The following is a 7884-nucleotide window of genomic DNA, read 5'->3' on the forward strand; positions in this document are numbered from 1 at the left end:
GTCCACACACCCTTTTCTCAACCTAATTCTCCTTTTAGCTTTTGTTTTACAAAGAAAAAAAAAAAGGAGGTCGAAGAAAATGGGAAATTGGTGTTACGTTCTTTGAAGGATGAGAATTCGTGACTAAAGTTAAACGATTAGAATGTGGGCACCTAGTTGTAACTTAAAACTACAAACACATACCATTGTTTGATTGCTTATTAGTATCTAAACACTCCTTATTTAGCGGTAGAGTTAGAAATTTCATTAAAAGATTCAAAATATGAAAAATCAATACACAAAATAAATTAAAGTTAATTTAACATTTACTATATAAATAATTTTGACCAAGGTCAGATAAAGCAGAGCGCCGGGTTGTTCACCCAAATTCCTTTGGCAAAAATTTACATTTTATATATGATAATATAGATAGATAGATTTTGAATCCACTCAACACAAGATTAGATGGCGACTTAGTGATTTAGGAAGGGTCAATTTATTTTGAGGTTCGAAATTTAAATCCTAAGCACATTATTTTTATTTTTTCGAATCGCCTTAGTGAAAATTTCTGATTAAATCACTACTTTTAACAATATATAAAAATTAATAATATTTGACCAGAAAAAATTCAAATAAAATTCAAGTGGAAGATGGGAGTAGAGGGCAAGAGTAACGGTGGGGATAGGGTCTATGGCGTTTTTGAAAGGGTGGTAATTTTCATGAGTAGAGTTAAACGATTTGAATGTGTCCACTAGTTGTAACTTATAACTACAAACACGTACAATTGTTGAATGCTTTTTTTTCTTTTTAATTGACAACTATTACAGCTTGGTTGGATGGTTGTATTCGATAGTTTTATAATATATTATATTGTATTTTATTATATTATATTATTTTTGATGAAATAAGGCTTGGTAAAAAAAATGTTTATAAGCTATTTCCTCCCCACTCACTTGTCCAATTTTTACTTATTTAGGCTTAGAAATTCAAGAGATAATTTATTATTTTATATTTATTTTATCCTTATGAGTTATTATTAAATACTACTTTTCACTATCCAACATTTAAACTAATACTTATACTAATTAGGAGTAATATAATAATTATTTTTTATTTAAAAGAGTATGTCAAGTTAAAAATAAACGAAAGGAGTATAAAAAACTATAAATTGAGATAATCAACTTATGTTGTTTATCTGATTTTAACTTATAAGCACTTTGCTTATAAATTTTTTAATGTTTATTACTATCATGTTCACTTTTAATTGTCATGTTACGCTTTTTGAAAGTTAATTTGACTAATTTTTAAAATTAATTGTAATTTTTTGCATATTAATATGATGAAAAAATACATCATAAAATATTAATCAAAGTCCTTATAATTTGACTCTAAAAAAGAAAAACTATGTCAATTAAAAGTTGACGAAAAGAGTAAATGTTAAAAAACCTTAGTATTACCTCTTTGAAGTTACAAGGGGTGTGTGTATAAAAATGTTGGTTTATAGCTTCCAAGTTGAAACAGTTCAACTTTGCGAGCTGTGACGAATACCCATGTTATTCGTGCCCAAAGCAATTGTTCCTATGATTAAATCTTTTTATTTAAGCAAATTATTTATTAATAAATAAAACATGATTAAAATTATTGTCTTTTAGTGCAGATGCTAATGTAATTATGGGAGCGTGACTGGCTTCTTTGCACGAGTGGGTTTCTCTTCTTCCCATGGATTAATTTAGCCTAACCTATGCTTTGTAATTGTATATTTTAAAATGTAAAATATCAAGTACTACTACTAAATACTTGTGCCTAAAACAGGAAATGATTTGCCTTAAATCACATTGTGATTGTACTTTTAATTATTCTAATTATGTCTTTAGCTGATGTGATAATGACGTCAAGTTCAATTCATTTAGACTAACCTCTTCAAAATTTTCTTTTTTTGTTTCTCAAAAGTCAAATAGCTTGAATTTAGACCAGCATATAATTTTGAGAAGAAATATAATTTATCATTTTTTATGCAAAAAAAATAAAATATTTAAACATTAAATTAATTTTATCTAATTTAACACCAATGTTTCGTTAAGTTAGATCCTTAAAAACTAAATGTGACAACTCTTTCAAGACAAAAGTAGTACCATTTGGAGTATCTTTCTTCCTTTCCTTTAAGAGTAATATAATTCAGTTCAATTTTTCAACTGAAATGTCGTATTTTTATTTTTCATACATAATCAGATTATTTAGAGTAAATGTCACATGAAATGACAAGTACACAACCTAAGACAAAGTAGATTATATGCCGTTAATTCGTTATAAATCGAATTACACCAAGTATCCATGTAGATTTCATACACTTCACAAAGTTCACGTAGAAGAACGAGGAAAATAGTAGTAACAAAGAGAATGAGCCCACCACGGTGACGTAACAGATGAATCGCTCCTTCCTTGATCAAAGGTATAAATTTAAGTTTTGAATTTGAAGAAATCCATAGTCAGGAGTGCTTTTTCCGACTGAATCCAATGTGAATTCAAATAAGTCAAAACTTAATATAATATTAAGGGTAATGCTAAATGGCCAAAAAAATTGGTCAAAAATTTAAAAAGTCTATAATATCCTTTTTATTTTAAAATAAACTGGTCTTTTTTCCATATTTTAATTAAAAGATAATAAAGTTAAAAGGTAAAAATGTTCAAAAAGGTAAAATAACATAGTGTGAAATATGTTATTTTACCATTCTAATTAAATTCTAGTCAAATTTTCTGGCCAAAAGAATTTTTCCTGGTATTAAACACCAAATAAAGGGGAAAAAAAGTTGAAAACGAGAGAATTATAACAAAATAGACCGTATGATTATCGGCGAAGGGGCGTGGTCGCTTTATAGCAAGAAGAAGAAGAGAAAAAAGCTGCTTTTATCACATGGCTTTGGGAGGAAAAAAACTTTATTGTCTCGAGAATTTCATTCAATCCATTGCTTCTTCTAAATTCATATTTTTTAAGTTACTACTGAGTTCGTCCCAATTAACGTGACCATTTTTCAATATTCAATAAAAATATTTCGTTGATCGAACTTTCATGTTATGTCATTTATATTTTAGATGTTCAATTTTATGTAGGAAGGTGCTAAGTATCTCAATTAATTAAGAAAATGAATCGTTATATCTCTATGCTTTTGAATAATTTTTACTTCATGAGCTAATTTTTACTATCTTTTTGCTTAAACGTCTCCTATACTATCTTTTTTTCAATTACGTTAATATATTTTATGTACCAATTACCCATAAAAAAAATTATGTTACTAGAGTCTTCACACATTTTAGAGACATAAGGACAAACTTATTCTTTGAGAACAGTAAGATCATGTGCCTTTGAAACTGCGCTTGATCTTGGAAATTCCTCCCATCTCCTTTTTCCATCAATTTATTCATATGTTGTAGTAATTTGTTATTTTACTAAACATGCTTCTTAATTGGTACCAATGAATTACACGAAATTTCAAGACCAAATTCATTTTATTTTAATAATTTCACAAAAGGAAGAACTCACTCTTGCTGATAAAGGTTTCTTGATTCGTAATCAGGGGATATGAGATAACCATAACGGATGCGTCGGATGGGCGTCAAGTGGTTGATATTATCCCACCCGGATCAGAACTTCTTGTTTCCGGGGGCGAATCTATCAAATTTGATCAACCATTAACGAGTAATCCTAATATAGGCGGATTTGGTCAGGGAGATGCAGAAGAGTTCGAATCCTATTGGATACAAATTGTCTTAGTTAGGAAGGGTACTACTTTCAGAATGATTTTTCAGCACAAATTTAAATTTAATCAGATCGTAATACAATTACTCGACAATTAGTTAGGAACCAAGAAAATGAAAGGCAAACACAAAAGCCTCAAAACCAAGACAAGAAGAAAGAATAAAAGGACAAATGCTTTTATCATATAATGAAACAGCAAAAAGTGTTAAAAAGTAAGCAATTTTCACCATTCCCTCAGAAAAGATAGGGGGACTAAATAGAGCATACTGATTGCTAGTGCAAGACAAAAAGAAAATTCACAAAAGAAAAAGTTCTTTAAATTCATATTTATTTAACCAGCATTTTTATTTTTATTTAAAAGGCAAGATGTTTTTTTTTTTTTGATACTATTCAGTCCCCAAGAACCTTTAATTATATGTGTCTTGTGCTTTTTACAGAGGTCTTTTTGAATTTAAATGTGTCACCTAGAGTTATCATTGATAATTTGCAATGTTATGATGTTAAAACATAATGAGGTCAGATTTCTTTTAAATATATAGTAAGTTTTATGTAGTATTTCAATTGTAAATACTAGTACTAGTTTTCGAGATTTATGGTTTTTCTTTGTTTAAACAGTTTTACAACAAATCACAATTTAACTAATTGATCGTCTATATTCCAACAGTTCTAGATAATGAAGCATATCTGTAGTAATTGTTAAGGCCTTAAGGGTTAATACACAACTTTATAGTAAGTAATAATTGTTGAACTTAACCACATGATATTTGTAAGATCACAACAATTTACTCGTTATAACAGTAAAGTCACCTTTATGGGTATATATTTCATCGTGTCATCGTAGAAAAATGTCATGACTTCATTTTCCTGGCAAGTAGAGTTAAATAATTTTGAAATAAGCAAAATACAGTTTTATGATTTTATTGTTATAGTGACACTACTATAGCAGTGAATTTAGGTCAATGAAACTGGGAATAGAATAATTAGTATGAGTAAATACATAAAAGTGATGAAGAGCAACATATTGATGTTAGTTGTTGGATAAAAGAGTGATAATTTTATTTTTGTCACGCTTTACAGACATATATAATATTCATGGGACCAGAAACATTCCCTGTGTAGTTTTGTCCTACTTCCCTTCCTTTGACTGCTAAATTGTTCATTCTCTTTTGTCTTAATTTCTAGCACACAATTTTACACTACACTTCATTTTCCTCTCTATATGAAAACCTGGCTTCAATTTTGGCTGACAAAAATTTATCACTACTGGTAGCTGAAATTTGTAGTCTATGTCAAACATTTGTACGTAAGTTATTTGACGAGTATAACAACACCAACAAACTCAGTATAATCTCACACATGACGAGTAAAATGTAAAAGCTGATCCTAATTTGAGTAATTGTGGGGTAAGCAAGATAAATTAACTAGTGTCATGTGATGAATACAACCTCATAGTATATTATGTTTCCTTAACTATGTTGTTAGTAGTTATGACAACGTATTACCCTTATTGTTTTCCCGACATGACATTAAGAGAACATGATAACTAGTGGTTGTGTAAAGGCAGATGTAACATTAAAGCATTGGATTCACGTGAATTCAATAACTTTTATCGAAAAGTATCTATCTATGTTGAAAAACATCAAATTCAGAATCTGCCTCTAGTTATATAAATTTGGTCTCAGGATTAACCAATAGTTATTGTCGCTAGCTAGCCGTTGAATCATGAAGTGAAACATTATGTTTCTTTAATCCTTACTCAAAATTGTATATTTGTGTTTCGTGTCTTAATATATATTACGATTGTTAGATACATTTGTTATATTTAAGTTCTTTGGTATCTTGAAAAAGCTTGGGAGGATCTAAGTTGAGAGACAAAAATGATGAGCTAAGTTGACCTTTAATAAGGAGAGACAAAATCAGTTATACCAATCTATGTGGGCTCTTTTTTTAGGGGAAAAATATCATTATTCTTTTTTCAATTGATGGATTAGACTTATGATTGAGTACAAGAAAATGGGTATTTATGCACGCTAGGGCCAATGTATATGATGATCAACAGTTATTTCAAAATAATGCCTTTTAAGCACTCGTTGGTAAGCACAATGATACATAACAAAAGGTCCATTAATACTTCTAGACACTTAGATTTGGCACAAAAGTGCATTAAAATGCCGTTAATTAGTGTTTGGAAATGATTATATCTTTGTAATAGGGGTCAATCTTTATCCTTATTTGTTGAATTACCAAACTGTATGGGCCTCTGATGAATAATGAATTTATTAATGCACTTTTTTAGTATGCTAAACAACTAATGAACAATAGTCAAATGAACTTCATTAATGATTAAAAAAGGTACATTATATGTATAAAATTAGGACTGATACTACGTATCATATTTGGCTATATATATGTACTTACTTGTTAATCATTAAAGCATTTATTTAATAAAATTGTTAATGATCATCAGTCTAATTGTGAATTCTAATGCCTATAGGTTGCAAGGTCAATTTTAGAGTTTAGCTATCTCATAGGGGGTCACGAGCAGAGCTATGCTACTGAGTCTCACATAACTAATACTATCATGACACTATGAATCGTGATACACCTGCATTGATTACGTGATTTTGAGTACAATGCTGACGCTATATATCCATAAAAGCAAGGTATAGTATATATGAACCACCAGATAAACATATAATTTTGCATTGGTCCTGTGGGAAGTAGCCAGACTTTTAGCCTCTTGAAGAGGCTAGGGGCTCATGAGCTGGATTAAGCCCGAAAGGGACTTTTACTTTAGATGGGCTAGGGCCTAGGCCCATATAGTACTCAAGACATTTTGGGCTGACTGTAGAAGGGGAGATAGGAGAAAATATTAGGTCAATCAAAGCTAAGCTGTTGTTTTAAGGGTAATTTTGCATATAGTGGCTCAAATTAACATAATTAGGCTTTATAATTATAGTTTGCTAATTATGATTCGTAACTACATGTTAGGGGAGGAGAAAGGTGAGAGAAAATGGAAGAGAGAGGAGAGAGGAGAGATGCGAGCGAGATTGGGAGAGGGAGGAGCGAAGCGAGCGAGAGAGGACAATAATTTGTATAATTCGCATCTCGTTTGTATAATTTGCGGGTATGTTTGTATAATTAATGTGTATTTAATATAATTGAGTAATACAAATTATGGATTTACAAAAATATGATGAAACTCGAAATAATAAATTTATACAAACATAAGCATATGAACTTTAAACAATTATACAAATTATACTATATAAATCATATTCTACAAAATCTGAAAACAACACGTTTATACAAACTTTAAAAAGTTATACAAAAAAAGTTTGAAGGTGCCTGGTGATAAAACTGAAAAACCAAAGGAAATCACCGTCATATACAAATACAAATCAAACAAAGAGTTGTTAGTTGTGAATTATACAAACATGACGAATTATACATACGCGGCTAATTATAAAGATTCGAACCCAGCCTACGTAAATAACGGTTAATGTTAGTCGCAAGTGATAATTATAGCACACTATAGCTATGATGACTAATTAAGTAGTATAAATTTTCTTAAACACGTAATTTTCCCTTGTTTTAAATGTAATTGGAAAATAATTATTTTTAAATGCAAATACAGTATCTAGATAAAAATGTCTATATCAAAAATATGCAATAACTCCAACAACAGGTGCTGAAATTTGAATTTCCTAGAGTGATTCATACTTCTAAAAAGTTAAACTTTGAAAAACTTAAAAGAATTTTTTCGGGGGGTTTGAAACAGACTCATGGGTGAAATAACGATAAAGTAATGAACACGTATCATAAGTAAAATAATAACGTATTGAGTGTAATCTTAAATATACACCGACCTTACCCATTTTAAACAAATATCCCCATGAGTGAGATAACGATAATCTGAGTCAAAACTTTTGAGTCAGGTAGAATGTTGAATTTAAATGTTGTAAGCTTTTACAACTTGCTAGATAAAATTATAGATTCTATGGGTAGTGACGAAATTAGGAATTTCATTAATGCATTCAAGATTTCATATATACAAATGAAAAGTAGTTTTTGATCTATGTAGTTCATATAGTTTTCTATATACATAATAGGGAAAAGGGTCAAAAATACCCCCCAACTTTAGTTTATTG

The sequence above is a fragment of the Solanum tuberosum genome, unplaced genomic scaffold (genome assembly GCF_000226075.1).
Source record: "Solanum tuberosum cultivar DM 1-3 516 R44 unplaced genomic scaffold, SolTub_3.0 scf00290, whole genome shotgun sequence".
NCBI lineage: Eukaryota > Viridiplantae > Streptophyta > Magnoliopsida > Solanales > Solanaceae > Solanum > Solanum tuberosum.